The sequence below is a fragment of the Oncorhynchus mykiss genome, chromosome 3 (genome assembly GCF_013265735.2).
Source record: "Oncorhynchus mykiss isolate Arlee chromosome 3, USDA_OmykA_1.1, whole genome shotgun sequence".
Taxonomy (NCBI): Eukaryota; Metazoa; Chordata; class Actinopteri; order Salmoniformes; family Salmonidae; genus Oncorhynchus; species Oncorhynchus mykiss.
Genome location: NC_048567.1, coordinates 21572164 through 21588914, shown reverse-complemented (window position 1 = coordinate 21588914; position 16751 = coordinate 21572164). Strand labels below are relative to the sequence as shown.

General features: G+C 42.4%; 1 protein-coding gene across 2 annotated transcripts in view; it reads left to right on the top strand.

The window, feature by feature from the left end:
- Positions 1-1594: 1594 nt before the first annotated feature.
- The window catches only part of LOC110513430 (DENN domain-containing protein 4B), a 35903-nt gene continuing 20746 nt past the window's right edge, over positions 1595-16751 (top strand). For both annotated transcript variants that reach the window (XM_021593278.2, XM_021593273.2), the window contains exon 1: positions 1595-2002. The gene's annotated coding sequence lies outside the window, so the exon portion shown is untranslated. The remainder of the gene's footprint in view (positions 2003-16751) is intronic.

The following is a 16751-nucleotide window of genomic DNA, read 5'->3' as shown; positions in this document are numbered from 1 at the left end:
AGTCCTGTGTTCTCTATTTTCTGTGGCATGTTTCCTGTATTTTCTGATTTTGTTTAGTACTGCACTGTGGACCATTCCCAACCAAAACGGAAAAGATTATTTTGAAGTGATATTTGAATTGATAGGCTATATAATGGAGATTTGAATGAGGCCTTTTTTAATTGGACTGAAGAGTGGATGAAATGTCTTGTCTGTTTAGAAGGAATCGTGTTTGCTCTACCAGTTGTTTGATTTAGAATCTGTGACAATGTTACGCAATGCCTCAGAGATATCAGTCACTTTTCTTCAGGTTATTATTATTATATTTTTACTTTTTTTATTTAACTAGGCAAGTCAGTTAAGAACAAATTCTTATTTACAATGACGACTTAACCCGGCCAAACCCTAACCCGGACAACGCTGGGCCAATTGTGTGCCGCCCTAAGGGACTCCCCATCACGGCCGGTTATGATACAGCCTAGAATCAAACCAGGGTCTGTAGTGACGCCTCAAGCACTGTGATGTAGTGCCTTAGACCGCTGTGCCACTCGGGAGCGCAAAATTATCATGTGTATCCAAAAGTTTGATTATGTACACTGCAGTTTTTTTTACTGTGAAAAGGAGCAATAATTGCTCATGGTTTCCCCCTCTGCATTAGTTAGTTATACCAAGTGAATTTGTCTCACATCTTGGCAATTCTTCACAGCTGCAATTTGATGCTTCAGCTGTCATGCCTTTAGAAAGCAATAATAATGTGGTCGTTTTGTAGGCACTAACAGAGCTAGGCTATGGAGAAATTATTTTGGGGTTTGTTTTGATAAACACATCAGGTCTGTGTGGAGAACACAGGCTTGGGAGATCTCTATCACCAAGTTCATTTTTTTTGTAAATTTTGAAGCATTTATGTAATCAAAATAGGCTTCATAATTCATAAAGGTTGTGTTCATAGACATATCTCATTGAACGAAACATAAAATCATCAAAGCATGTGTTAACCTCGGACCTTATTTTCGGCGTTTATCCCCAAACCACATTCATTTCCTCCATAGGAACGGCTGAATGAACCTGAGGCTTAATTCCCGATTTTTAAGACTACAAGGAGGCTGCGCTAACAACTTCATTAATCTCTCAGGATCTGTGTTATGCAGTAACGTTGTAGTTGAAGACCATGCACGGCAATAACATTGCCAGTAGGGGTTGCTGTTGTACAGTGAAGCTATGTGTGATAGGGATCAGTCAGATGGCCATATTAATTGATGTGTTATTGTTCAGTGAATTCTACGGTTGTAGTTAACGTTTTTGCTTCATGTTTAGGGTCAAAACCACATGTATTTTGCGTTTTCAGAGTAATTACATTTTAAATGTTTATTTTAAACTTGTAATATCCAGGGAACCCATCGATGTTGTAAATAATGTTCCTAAACCACTGTGCATCTTAAACCTAACAAGAAAATATTTGTACCTTTCACATTATTTTACAAAAAATAAAGCATATAAAAAATCCTGTCAAGGGCTGGTTTTATATTGTAATATTATCCGCGTTGTCATAACAGATTCACTGGTCTCCAGTACAGTGACAGCTGCATGCACGCGGGTGTCCACCAAATTGTTTTTACTCTCGCAATTTCCTTTCCTTTTAGTTTTATAATGAATATTACCACAGCAAACATGTTTTTAAATGCATAACAATAGACTGCAGGGAGTTTCACAAATTAATAACTAGTTTGTATGTATTAGTGAAATAGTAGCGCAAGTGTCTGTGTTCTGAGAGCTCTATCGGTCTGTGTCACTGGAAGTACGACAGTGTTTTAGTTTCCCATCTCGACCGCAGGAGCTGTTGGCAGCTAACCTCCCGACCAGCCAGCAAGAAGCGGACTGATACGACAGACATCTACACTGGCTCTAATTAGAAACCGACTCCATGGTACACACGACCTCCAACATGGACGCTAAATGTCTAAATATGACCTAAGCAGGATGATATCCAAAGTGAGCAATCGGAACTGCCAGCAAGGATTACAAGGTAAATAGATTGCTAGTTAAATAGTGGTAGTGTCCCCACAATATTTTGTTAGCTAGCTAGGAGGCTAAGTAACGTTAGCTAGCTAATGCTTGCAACTGCTTTGGATTAATGTCACACAATTCAGGTATGGTGCGCCAGCGGTGACAACTCAAACCCAAATCCCCTCTCGATTTGTTTTATTCGAAACCCACAATAATAGTTGTTAGCCATTATACGAACGTATCTGTGGCCGTAGTGCTGCGCTAACCGGCTAATGTGCGAAGCGATACAACAGTAACGTTAGTGTATAACGTCAGGCAGGCTATTTCTGGGTGTAACGTTAGGCTATTGTCGTGATCCAATGAGTGGTACCAAGCATTGACCCAAATGTATATGGTACATGTATATGGATTGTAAAGCAATTAAAGGTTGGTAGGTATACTACATCGCCTGGTGATCCCTGCCCCTAGTCCAAAATGTTAAAATATGTTGCCAGCGCGGACATTAATCAATTTCACGTTGTACTGCGCGTGCATCACGTTTTGCATTGGAACGCATTTCTCTACATTTGCCATCTCATATACTGTGTTGTCCATTCATGGTACTTTGTGGATTATGAAAATGCATTATGTCTATTTATCGTGTTTCTTCTTGAGTATTCAGCATACATAAATCCTCATATTCCTCATATTCCACGACGATTTGGGAATACTAGTTGCGTAGCGCAGTTTCGTGGGCCCCTTAAGGTTCGAGCAATATTTATTCAGAATATTGACCAGGAAAAATATTGACTTCAATCATTGACGGAGTTGACAACAGATACTCAAGACACTTGTTAATCTTAACTTTTTGGAACATTTAAAAAAATAAATTTGTAAAATATAGAAAATTATTCATTTGAAAATACCCTATTCAAAACAACCATTCTATCAGATATTCAGGCATTCTGATGGAATTTGTTTTACGGAGTTGACAAAAATAGTACATTTTTCGTCTTTATTCAAGTGGTATACACAGACAGTATCAAAAAAATTCAACAGTTGCTTTATGATTCTAAAACCTAACTAAGTATAGTGTATTTGAACAAGGAATATGATGTCCATGTCTCAAGGCTTAAAAATTATTCTTTAATCTGTCTCCTCTCCTTCATCTACATTGATTGAAGTGGATTTAACAAGTGACATCATAGCTTTCACCTGGTCAGTCTATGTCATGGAATGTTTTGTACACTCAGTGTATAGTGTCGGTCTCATGGCATGGTCTCACTATCTGTTCCTGATGTTTAAACATTGCTGTGTTACAAACCCCTGTTGTTAAAATAACAATTTGCACATATATTTTTATTTTATTTAACCTTCATTTAACTAGGCATGGCAGTTAAGAACACATTCTTATTTACAATGACGGCCTAGGAACAGTGGGTTAACTGCCTTGTTCAGGGGCAGAACGACAGATTTTTACCTTGTCAGTTCAGGGATTCAATCTAGCAACCTTTTGGTTACTGGCCCAACGCTCTTACCACTAGGCTACCTGCCGCCCCTGAGCTCAATTTCGACATGCTGTCAGTAATCCTCACCATCTATTCTTGCCCTTTCATTCCTTACAGATTACTCCATTCCAGACAAAATATAATAAATACGATTTCAACTTGACACACTTAGATTTTCATGTAGGGGAAAATAAGCTGTAGATGTGTGGGCCTACTTTGTTGTGGTGTACTGAGCTCGCATAGAGAAGCACCCTGTCTAAATGTATCTAGATGTTGTGGGCACAGGTTTGGACAGATGGTCCAGACGATACGTTTCTTTACACTAATTTCTAAAATGGAGATTAGCTATTCTAAGTAGTAGAGGAACTGAGCCTACCTGACATGAAATTAGTAATATTGCAACTGCTATTTGCTGCTGGCTGGCCTACTTAGCTGCAACTCTGCATAGACAACGGAGGCTTGCATTGTTGATTGTTCCATATCTTCGTCACTCATTTTCCACTAGTGTAAGGTTAGATTAACCATGCGCCAACTAATTAATCAGCATTGATTTAGCAAAACGCATTTGGTACAGTACCATCTTAATTCCTCTACCTAGTTTGGGATCTTCATAAAGAATAGCCTCTAACGACTTTGTAACACAAGTTTACCTATACATTTATGAACAAGGTCATGCAGGATAATGTGTTTCTTTGGGGAAGTATTTTTGTGACACAACTAAAAGTCTACTGACTATGTTTCCACCCATCGTCACAAAACCCATAAGGCTTAGTGACAACTTTCTCAAAACCCCCATGCATCTAAAGCACTCAATGTAGCCCAGTAGTAGAATTTGGGACATAGTTTCCGGAGGGTACTCTCAGTCCTCATTTAGGCCTACCTATACCTCTCCATGGCTCTCCAGTGTTCTTTCACAGACGACTCCTCCTCATGTCAGTAGACAGTAGTCTGTCTGCATGATACCTGAGATTGTGATCACACCTGGGACCTGTCACCTCTTGTTAGGGGTTTGTTACAGCTGGAGAATGTTTCTTGAAGAAAGGCACCTCAAAGCAACACATTGTCAGTGTTTATAACTTTCTGCCCACTAGTGTTGGGGGTCAATTACATTTAAATTCAGTCAAGAAATTCCAATTCCAGAATTGAAGTTTGCTTTTTACTTTGAATTATGATTTTTCAATTTCTGAATAGAATCTGAATGCTCAAAGTATAGTCTGATCATGAAGTGTTAGAGCCTAGTCTCCAACAGTCTGTGCCTCACTTCTTACCTACTCTCCTCAGCCTTCCACCTTTAGTGCTTACACTACCTCCCAGGACTCCCAGTTCCCTTTCACATCATATCTCATTGCAGAGGAAGGCTATGCTTTGTGCAATGGGGATTGCGTATGTTTCTGCTTAACCTTTCACATTAGTGCTACATTTACATAAAAGCCTGTAAGTTAATGCAAAATATAATGGTCCATGTCGAATGTCATAACAATGAAGTGGAAACAGAATGTTTAGAAGGAGGAACCAGGGTTTGTCTTGAGACATGTTCAGTTGGCTAATACAGGGAGGGTGTCAGTATGATGTCATCGTACCAGCCAGCAGTCATATTTCATCTCAATAGTGAAATTTGGCATCATTCCTCACCAAGTTTATCAAACCACTGACCCTTGCTTTATGACCCAGTGTCACACAGATTCTCCCTCGCCCTCCATTTGGAAAACCTGACCATAATTATATCCTCCTGATTCCTGCTTACAAGCAAAAACTAAAGCAGGAAGTACCAGTTACTCGCTCAATACGGAAGTGGTCAGATGACGCGGATGCTACGCTACAGGGCTGTTTTGCTAGCACAGACTGGAATATGTTTCGGGGTTCATCCATTAGCATTGAGGAGTATACCACCTCAGTCACCTGCTTCATCAATCAGTGCATCGACGACGTCGTCCCAGCAGTGACCGTACATACATCTCCAAACCAGAAGCCATGGATTACAGGCAACATCCACACCGAGCTAAAGGCTAGAGCTGCTGCTATCAATGAGCAGGACACTAATCCGGACGCTAATCCCGCTATGCCCTCAGACAAACCATCAAACAGGCAAAGCGTCAATACTGGACTAAAATGTAATCATACTACACCGGCTCTGACGCTTGTCGGAAGTCTTAAACTCTTAATGATTACAAATGGAAACCCAGCCGTGAGCAGTGACGCGAGCCTACCAGACGAGCTAAATACCTTTTATGCTCACTTCGAGGCAAGCAACACTGAAGCATGCATGAGAGCACCAGCTGTTCCAGACGACTGTATGATCACACTCTCCGTAGCTGATGTGAGCCAGTCCTTTATACAGGTAAACTGTCTGTAATTCCTACATGTTTCAAACAGACCACCATAGTCCCTGTACCCAAGAAAGCAAAGGTAACCTGCCTAAATTATTGCTGCCCCGTAGCACTCACATCAGTAGCCATGAAATGCTTTGAAAGACAGGTCATGGCTCATATCAACACAATCATGCCAGAAACCCTAGACCCACTCCTATTCGCATACTGCCCCAACAAATCCACAGATGACGCAATCTCAATTGCACTCTGCACTGCCATTTCCCTCCTGGACAAAAGGAACACCTATGTGAGAATGCTCTTCATTGACTACAGCTCAGCGTTCAACACCATAGTTCCCACAAATGTCATCACTAAGCTAAGGACCCTGGGATTAAACACCTCCCTCTTGATCCTGAAATTCCTGACGGGCTGCCCCCAGGTGGTAAGGGTAGGCAACAACACATCTGCCACGCTGATTCAACACTGGGGCCCCTCAGGGATGCGTGCTTAGTCCCTTCCTGTACTCCCTGTTCACCCACAACTGCGTGGCCAAACACGACTCCAACACCATCACGTTTGCTGACGATACAACAGTGGTAGGCCTGATCTCTGACAACGATGAGATAGCCTATAGGGAGGAGATCAGAAACCTGGCAGTGTGGTGCCAGGTCAACAACCTCTTTCTCAATGTGAGCAAGACAAAGGAGCTCCCGGACTATAGGAATAGGAGGGCCGAACAGGCCCCCATTCACATTGACGGGACTGAAGTGGAGCGGGTTGAGAGCTTCAATTCCCTTAGTATCCACATCACCAACAAGCTATCATGGTCCAAACACACCAAGACAGTTGTGAAGAAGACTGAAAAGATTTGACATGGGTCCCCAGATCCTCAAAGTTTTACAGCTGCACCATCGAGAGCATCCTGACCGGTTGCATCACTGCCTAGTATGGCAACTGCTCAGCATCTGACCGTAAGGCACTACAGAGGGTAGTGCGTATGGCGGTGTCAGAGGAAGGACCAACAAATTGTCAGACTCCAGTCACCCAAGTCATACTGTTCTCTCTGCTACCGCATGGCAAGCGGTACCAGACCGCCAAGTCGAGGACCAAAAGGCTCCTTAACAGATTCTACCCCCAAACCATAAGACTGCTGAACAATTAATTAGACTGTCTACACTTTGTTTTTATGCTGCTGCTCCTTGCTGTTTATTATCTATGCATAGTCACTTTACAAATTACCTCAACTAACCTGTACCCCCACACATTGACCCGGTAGCCTCGTTATTGTTATATACATTTCTTGTTACTTTGATTGTTTTAGTTTTTTTAATACATTTTTTTTCTTCACTTTAGTTTATTTATTGAATATTTTATTAGCTCTTTCTTGAACTGCATTGTTAGTTAAGGCCTTGGAAGTAAGCATTTTAGTGGAGTGGCAGGTAGCCTGGTGGTTAGAACGTTGAACTTGTAACTGAAAGGTTGCAAGATCAAATCCCTGAGCTGACAATGTTAAAAAATCTATATATTTTTTAAATCTGTCGTTCTGCCTCTGAACAAGGCAGTTAACCCACTGTTCCTAGGCCGTCATTGAAAGTAAGAATATGTTCTTAAATGACTTGCCTAGTTAAATAATGGTAACATTTTAAACATTCACAGTGATGATTGTTGTATTTGGCACGTGACAAATAAAATTTGATTTGATTCTGAGGAAAGGCTAGAGTTCTTCCCAGATGTGTATGGCCCTCCCTCGTCATCATAAGAGAAGAGGAACGAGGTCTTACATTTGCGTGTTGAAACTGCTTAGGCAGCTGCCAGAAAGAAATAATACAATCTGAGGAAGTGGCATGTCATCCAACTACTGAATATCAGATTAGGAAGTGGGGGTAGTGTTGGGAGAATATGATGTGAGTAGGTTTGTGGGATGATGCAGGTTGGGTCTACTTCTGGTGGAGTCCAGGTGCAGCCTCTTTGTTATTCCTATCTCCATACTCCACAACGAAGTCAGGTTGGGAGGCCGTTGAAACTCATGCAACTCATCTGTAAGCCTGAAACTGTGTGTCGTGTCAGCCCCTCTCTTCTCACACAGGGTCACTCCTAAAAGCAAACCTGATGTTGTTGAAGAAACAGACTTAGTAACAGTCAGCCAGTCTGTCACCTGTCCAAGAATCTCTCCTTTGTACTGCTGTAACAGCAGCATTATACACTGTGCTTTAGGGCCTGGTTCACAATGCTTAGACCTGTATTGCAACTGTTGGGTCGTCTGCACTCGCATACACTCTGATTAGCTCTGAGAACAGCTCTATAGCCTTCAGCTCCATTGGCAAACGGCCAATGTCAAGATTATGTAACCATTTGCGATGGATGTCTCCTCTTTTCACTTGCATCCTGTATGGCTAACGCAGTACAAATTACTGTTTTCAAAACAGAGCATCACTTAAGACTCATACAGTGTGTAATATGTTGGACTACTGTATGCTGCGTTATGCAACACAAAGAGGAGAAATTATGATATAGTAGGGAAATGCATGAATATCAGTTATATGCACACACTCACACAGCCTCAAACACAAGCAAACACTGCACCAGCCAGCCACTTTTATGGTCCACCTCGTTCAACGTCAGGGATTATGTTGTCCACTGTAATGTAATGATCATCCCACTTGTGCTTGCTAAATCAAACCTGGCGACGCCTCAAAATAAACCTCTCTCTACACTTCCTTCCTCTCCTTTTCTCTTTCTGTCTATCATGCTCTCTGCCACTGCCCTGTCATCTGTCCCTTCAATACTCTCTTCCTCTGCTCATACTTTCTGTCAGCCCTAGCTGAATATGACAACCGTCAGTGTGTCACCTACACAAATACGCACACACACTTTGCGCCTATCCCCCCTGTCGTACACACAGAGATCCAGTTCTCTTGCTACATACAGCCTGTAGTTCATTCCTGCTTCCTCTTCCTTTCTCTTTCCAAACTCCATCTCTGCCAGCTAAAGGCACGGTCTGTCCCTCCTTCTATCCACTAAACTAGCATAAACACTTTAGCCACATTACCATAGGGGTTAGGTAAAAGCCCAGTGCATCACAACAAGGAAAAGATAGGTCTTGGAAGACCTATCACAATTATTGGCAATTGCCCACACCAAAATCTCTAACATTGTCTAGTACCCTGACTACTGCTAAATGTGGATGGATACATCTTGGTTCTAGCGTCTAAAAAAAATGACGGACACTTTTTATTTTCATGGATAGTATACAAAATCGAGATAATGAGACAGTTGGTTGGTGCATCATATTGTAAACTTAAGCCAGCATTGACTGAAGTGCCTTTCATGATGCTCTCAGCCTCTCCCAGTAGGGAGTCTTGGATATTTATAACTTTAGATATCTTAATCTCCTTCAAGTGTCTGTCATTTCTCTCCCATTTCAACAGTTAGGTCTGTCGTCTTTTACCATGTTGTTTGGCAATAGGCTAATCCTTAAAATGTTGACGTGGTCCACGGGAGACAGTTTTCCAGAAATCCTGAGAAGCTGCTGTTTGTTGAAGTGCTAGTCAGTTATCACACCAATACCTGGAGACGGTTGAATTTGAATTCTAATACTTCAGCAACAACAGAGAGAGAAGACGAGAGCTGCTGAAGCTGTCTGAAGCAGGTCTCTTAATTAGAGGCAGAACCGACTCTGAGCAGGCTTTAAATAGAAGCGTCGTTTTGAAATAATCAAATCATATGTCACGTGTCCCGAATACAACAGGCGTAGTGAAATGCTTACTTTCAGGCTCTAACCAATAGTGAGAAAAAAAAGGTGTGTGTAGGTAAGTAAAATAAATAAAACAACAGTGAAAAGACATTTGAAAATAAGAGTAGCAAGGCTATATACAGACACCGGTTAGTCAGGCTTATTAAGGTAGTATGTACATGTAGGTATTGTTAAAGTGACTTTGCATATATGATTAACAGAGATTAGCAGTAGCATAAAGAGAGGGGTTGGCAGGTGGTGGGACACAATGCAGATAGCCCGGTTAGCCAATGTGCGGGAGCACTGGTTGGTCGGGCCAATTGAGGTAGTATGTACATGAACGTATAGATAAAGTGATTGTGCATATAAGATAAACAGAGAGTAGTAGCAGTGTAAAAGAGGGGTTGGGGGGGGGGGGGACACAATGCAAATAGTCCGGGTAACCATTTGTTTACTTGTTCAGGAGTCTTATGGCTTGGGGGTAAAAACTGTTGAGAAGCCTTTTTGTCCTAGACTTGGCACTCCGGTACCACTTGCCATGTGGTAGTAGAGAGAACAGTCTATGACAATTTTTAGGGCCTTCCTCTGGCATCGCCTGGTGTAGAGGTCCTTGATGGCAGGCAGGCAGCTTTGCCCCAGTGATGTACTGGGCCGTACGCACTACCCTCTGAAGTGCCTTGCGGTCGGAGGCCGAGCAATTGCCATACCAGGCAGTGATGCAACCGGTCAGGATGCTCTCGATGTTGCAGCTGTTGAACCTTTTGAGGATCTCAGGACCCATGCCAAATCTTTTAGTTTCCTGAGGGGGAATAGGTTTTGTCGTGCCCTCTTCACGACTGTCTTGGTGTGTTTGGACCATTCTAGTTTGTTGTTGATGTGGACACCAAGAACTTGAAGCTCTCAACCTGCTCCACTACAGCCCCATCGATGAGAATGGGGGCATGCTCGGTGCTCCTTTTCCTGTTGTCCACAATCATCTCCTTAGTCTTGGTTACGTTGAGGGATAGGTTGTTATTCTGGCACCACCCGGCCAGGTCTCTGACCTCCTCCCTATAGGCTGTGTCGTCTTTGTCGGTGATCAGGCCTACCACTGTTATCTCGTCTGCAAACTTAATGATGGTGTTGGAGTCATGCCTGGCCATGCAGTCGTGGGTGAACAGGGAGTACAGGAGGGGACTGAGCATGCACCCCTGGGGAGCTCCAGTGTTGAGGATCAGTGTGGCAGATGTGTTGCTCTCAGGAGTGGAGTGATAGTCAGAGAGTGGAGTGGAGTGATAGTCAGAGACACTGCCAGCCACATGGCTCGATGGATGCTGCTGTAGGGGAATTACAGCGCTTGTGGCATGAACCCTGGTGTTTGGGCCACCGAGACCTCGGAATCTGTTTGGCTCTATGACTTTGGGTTAACCAACCAGAACTGTTATTAGAATCTTCTGTGGTCTTTAGAGTGGTGTGTCTTCCTTGCCCTGAGGTATTAACAGGGTGAATTCAGACACCCTGGACAATGTTGCGTTTTGATGTGGTCAGGGGACCATGCAGCCTGAGAGGCTCTCTGTGTTGGTTTTGTTCTCGAACCCTTTTAGTTTATGGCCTAGGAAAGTGAGTAGGAGGAGAGTGACTAGCAAAGGAATACATTTTGTTTGAGGTTGAGAATTGAGACCAAGTAGGCCTAGTCGTGCTTTTTTGGAGTAAGTGAAATGACTAACCTTTCCCACTGAAATGACTAACCTTTCCCACTTAAATGACTAACCTTTCCCACTGTAGTTGCATGTATCAAGTTTCCTGAATTGAATTGTGGATGGCATTTAGATTGATCAAAGCATTATCAAGGAGCAACTCTGGAAGTTATCCACATCGAAGACACTCTTGCTCCCTGATCCTTAAGTTCTGCCAGTCTGTGTTGCAACATCAGCAAGACAATGTTTAAGAACTACTTTGAAAATCCCAGAGTCAAAAATAGAACAACACGTGGTGCATGCTGTTTACTATTGACTTGCTGAATACAAAGTGATTAATTAAAAATTAAACAGTGTCCACATGAAGCTTTTGTAGGTAGGCCTAATCTGTATCAACCTTATACCGATTCCTCAGGTAGAATGTCTCCCCCCCCTCTTTGCTGAGTCATGACTCATGTGTCATCTAGAGAGGTGTCAATAAGTGTTTCCCAACCCCTGGACTGTGGACTGGCACTGGCCCATGAGATGTCACTTACTCGTAAATCCGATGATCTCACACCAATTTTAGTCTACCCTCTAGTGCTAGTTTTAGTTAAGAAGCACTTACTCCGAGAAGGAGAAGCATAGCTTGTCAAATCTTGATAACTTCCAAAAACACTGGTGTAGGTCATGCCTTCTCTTCAGTGGTCTAATGGGCCAAGATCACCTTCATAACAACATGCTGACTGGACAGAGAAGGATTTGTCCCCCCACCACCCTACAGTATTTAATCATCATACCCTTCAAGTTAAGTTCACACTAATGGAAGGCTCCACTATCGCTCTTCTAGGCCTACATTTTGCTCCAGGCAGCTCTGTTAAGTCAGAGTTGTGGTCTTTGGTAATCAGTGTGTGATAATGTACTTTTCCCACTGTCAACGCTTTGGATAATGCTATTTATCGTGGTGAGCTTGTGAAATGATCATTGTGGTGCAGTACTCCCCTCTGGGCCTCACTCTGTTCACTGTGTGTGTGTGAATGTATTTCCCCTCTTAACATCATCACGTGCTTGCCCCGTGCACACAAAAGGAGCATTGTGGGCCGTCCGGGCCTCCATTTTAGGGTGGTATTGTGGTGATGCCCCTGAATTGGTGTGGGCGTGGTTGTACCAGCTACCAGGCATCTCTCTCCCCGTCGCTGACTTCCAGCATAATCTCGCTGGGAAGAGCGACCCTGAATACCTCCTCTGTCACTAGCTGTGGCTCTGGTTGAAGGCCAGCTATGGGCAGCAGCATTCTGACAAGCACAAAGGCACTGCCTCTGGACAGCATTCATCCCTAACAACTTTATCTTAAGCATTGTTTAGACAGGTAAATCATCTGGCAAGCATATTTTGAGGAAGAATGTTTTGCATTAAGTTGCAAGATAGAAGTATTTGTAACAGCTGTTAGCACTGTACATTTCTGCTGTATTTAAAATACATTTTGTGAGTGCTGTGGTGAGTATTTGAAATTATCAGGGATTCCTTTTTTTTTAAAGATCTCCACAATTTTGTAATGTCAAAATGTTGCCCCAGCTATTGCATAACACAAAGTAAAAATCAGTACTTTCGAGGGTGTTATTGACAAATCCATGAAGGAATGTTGACGTGTGAAATGATGCGTGTAGCCCCTCTTCACACACACAATTTCACACATTCTCAAACATGTCAGGAGTTTGAGAACCTGCTGTATAGGAAGAGTGAGAGGGCCAGTCTGCCAGTTCGGGGGCAGGATTTCTAGCTGCCAAGCCTGAACAGAGCTCTCCTTGTCCGTTTGGGGTGTTCTTATCACAAGCTCACACCTGGAGAGATGTGGGGGCGCGGGTTGAGTGTTGTCACTCCACTGGCGCAGAAATAACTCTTCTCAATCCGTTGGAGGCAAGGCTACTCTGTAATTCACACACACATACACAGTGAGCTATAAGTAACTGCTATATTTGACTGATATGGGGATTTAACCTACGTAAGGTAGGGAATCTCTCCTTTCCTCAAATATTCATTGAGATGACTCATTCCTCAGCAGCTTGCATTAGAGGTTTATAATCTTGTGGAAATATATATTCAAGCCTTTCCTGGCTGGTGCTCAACAAAAGCAGGTGAATTAAAAGAAGAACCAAACCCACAACCTGTTTTAAATATCTTGTGGCTCTCTTTATTTCCTGCTTGTTTGAAGCTACTGTTCTGAGGAGGTTGAGGTATGATGTGAGTGGCTGGAAGGCTTTCAATTGAGTTTTGTTTCTGAGCATTAGCTAGCCTATTTTGACAAATTGCGTAAGCCACTGTTTCTCAATGAATTCTTGATGAACCCTCAGGCAGCGCACAACACACTTTGTTTTCTATGTTTAAGTATTGTATCACCCCACTGAATAATCACATCAGTAAATTATTATCTGGAAAAACAGCCAGAGGGAGAGGCTGGCTGATAAGTTCAAGATGCAGTACGACTAGATGGAGAAGTGGGTAGCGACCTGAATTCATGTGCTCAACTTGTTTGAATCTTATGTCATTTCTGTGGATGTTATTTATGAGTTATGAGTCAGAAACTCTTGACATTAGTTCCACCAAGCAGGGATGCATAACTCTAGTCCTTGATGTCTGCACTTGGTCTGATTTATCACTGATCAGTCTGATTTATCAATGAAGTGCCAGGGAGGAAAGAACTAGCAGAATGACAGACTAAAACAACCCCTCTTCTTAGCTCCACTTCTCCTGTGCCATAGTAGGCCATGGTCCAATACTTCACATTCAGCTCGTGTGATCATGGTGGTGGTGGTCCACTGCTTCCAGGCTGAAGGGCACTGTCAGACACGTCATCATTCTGGGGAATAAGACCTTTACTGCTCTCTTGTTGCTTGTCTAAATATGGCGTATTCAATTCTATATCTATGATGCACTGGGTTTCATACGAATGGGACTTCAAAAGCCTCTTGTCAGGATGTGGGCGCTCTAGTTCCAGAGCTCGCTCTCTCTCTCTCGCACAAACCACTGACAGTTTTAATGAATTCATTTCTCAGTTATGTTGACAAGGATATTGAAATGACTTACAGTTGCAATGATTGTGACCAATATTAAGACATGTTGGACATTGGGGCAATTCAGTAGTCAAAAGGGGTTTTCCAGTGCGTGTGTTTGTGTGTACATTCGCGAGCGCAAGCGTGTGTGTCAGAGAGAGACAGTGCACGTTCCCATATACGTAGGGTATTATGAAAAGGGAACCAACAATTATTAGCCTACATCAGCAATTTCTGGAAAACCCTGAGGTTCAGTGTCCTTGATAAGTTCCCAGCAGGGCAACACCCTTTTATTATAGTACCATAGTAGGCCTTAGGGCCTAACAGATCCATCTAACTTTCTGTCTCAACATTATTCACAATTCATTCAGGATTGTCCGTAATCATGCTAGCATCCACATTAATGTAGAAGTGTTCAGAAATATGTTCTATTCTTATTTACAATAAAAGTGACTCCAAAATGACACATTACATTATTTAACATTTCATTTCTATTGGGCACAAAATGATCTGAAACACAACCAAAACAAACAGCAAATACATCCATCAAATATCTAGAGTCACAAGCTTGATATAATCATTGTGTGCTATGACTATGGGACCAAATACTAAACTTTTGACTACTTTAATACACATATAAATGAATTTGTCTCAATACTTTTGATCCCCTAAAATGGGGCAACTATGTACAAACAGTTGTAAACAGTTCACCCGATATGGATGAAAATACCCTCAAATTAAAGCTGACAGTCTGCACTTTAACCTCATAGTTATTGTATTAATTTAATAATTTAAAACCCAAAGTGCTGGAGTATAGTTAAACAACAAAAAATGGTCATTTTGTCATCACTGTATATTACCACCTCCTGTGTCCTGTCATAATTTCCCCCCTGAAGAAGTGTCACCGTGCTCCAGTGTCACTAGGAAGCTACTGATGAACTCTTGGAATATAACAGGAAACAGGCTGCCAGTGGCCACTTCCTGTTTGCCAGTTAACCTTTGGAGCCCAACCTGCATCGATTTCCTCTACTCTCACTTTTTCAAGGCCCTTTTAGTCATTCTCTCACTCTCTAGGCATGTATAGTAAGTACTCTTACACGTTAGATGTGCTAACTACAGTAGGCTACTAGTCTCAAGCGTACTTGGTAGCAGGCTACAACTTTCGTTAGCCTAATCTCTGTTCATTCTAATGACTCTGCTCTCTCGTTCTGGGAATTCCTGAAAAGCAGTTCTATCAGTGCTTTATCAGAGAGCAACAGATTGACAGCGCAAAGCAAACCCCCAGTCATCCCAAGCCTATTACGACTAGAAAGAACAAGAGAAAAACATTGGGCTGGTTGCAGAGAGCGAAAGAGAGAGGGGGAGTGCCTAGGTTACATAAGAGGGGTTTACTGGTACAGTTTCTACTGACTGTGACACAACAGCATCCTATTTTTATGCCCTCCAACTCTCCCCTCCACGCTCAGTGCACTTTTAGTTTAATCACACATTCATTTTGTAACTAAGCACAGTTAGAGACTTATCTCCCTCACCAACTTTAAACATCTATCTGAGCAGCTAACTGATCGCTGCAGCTGTACATAGTCCATCGGAAAATAGCCCACCCAATTGACCTACCTCATCCCCATACTGTTTTTACTTATTTACTTTTCTGCTCTTTTGCACACCAGTATCTCTACCTGCACATGACCATCTGATCATGTATCACTCCAGTGTTAATCTGCTAAATTGTAATTATTCGCCTACCTCCTCATGACTTTTGCACACAATGTATATAGACTCGTTTTTTTTATTTTCTACTGTGTTATTGACTTTTTTTGTTTATTGTTTACTCCATGTGTAACTCTGTGTTGTTGTCTGTTCACACTGCTATGCTTTATCTTGGTCTGGTCGCAGTTGTAAATGAGAACTTCTTCTCAACTAGCCTACCTGGTTAAATAAAGGTGAAATAAAAACAGTGGAAATAAAAACACAACAAACTGTCCTGTCTTCCTGCAGTCGTGACTTAACGACTCATCCGCTCTGTGAGGATGGCCTATCCATCCTGTATAAATGCTGTTCTAGACTAATGCTCCCTCTGAAATGATTGGAGAGGGAACCCAGAGGGGAAAGTTACATTCATGTGAATGGCCCCTTTGTTTCTAATAATTTGATAAATCGCTTTTAGTTTTTTAAATCAGTTTTTAATTAGATTTGACGTATCGGTTGGTTGGTTGGTTTGGTTTACCAAACGATCAATGTTAACTAGCTAGCTAGCTTTAAATAGCTAGCTTTGAATACCGCAACACTGCAGAAGCAAATAGGACTGCATTAGCAGAGATGGCTTGCAGTAGTGAAGGTTGTCCACTACTCTGACTGGCACAAAATGTATGGTGAGCCTGTGCGCCAGTGGCAGGAGTGGCATCTACAAAGGGTTAGGCTTATCTACGAAGCCCAACCGACGGAGAGGAAGTTGAGGGGTGTGCTCTATCAAATCAAATCAAATTTATTTATATAGCCCTTCGTACATCAGCTGATATCTCAAAGTGCTGTAC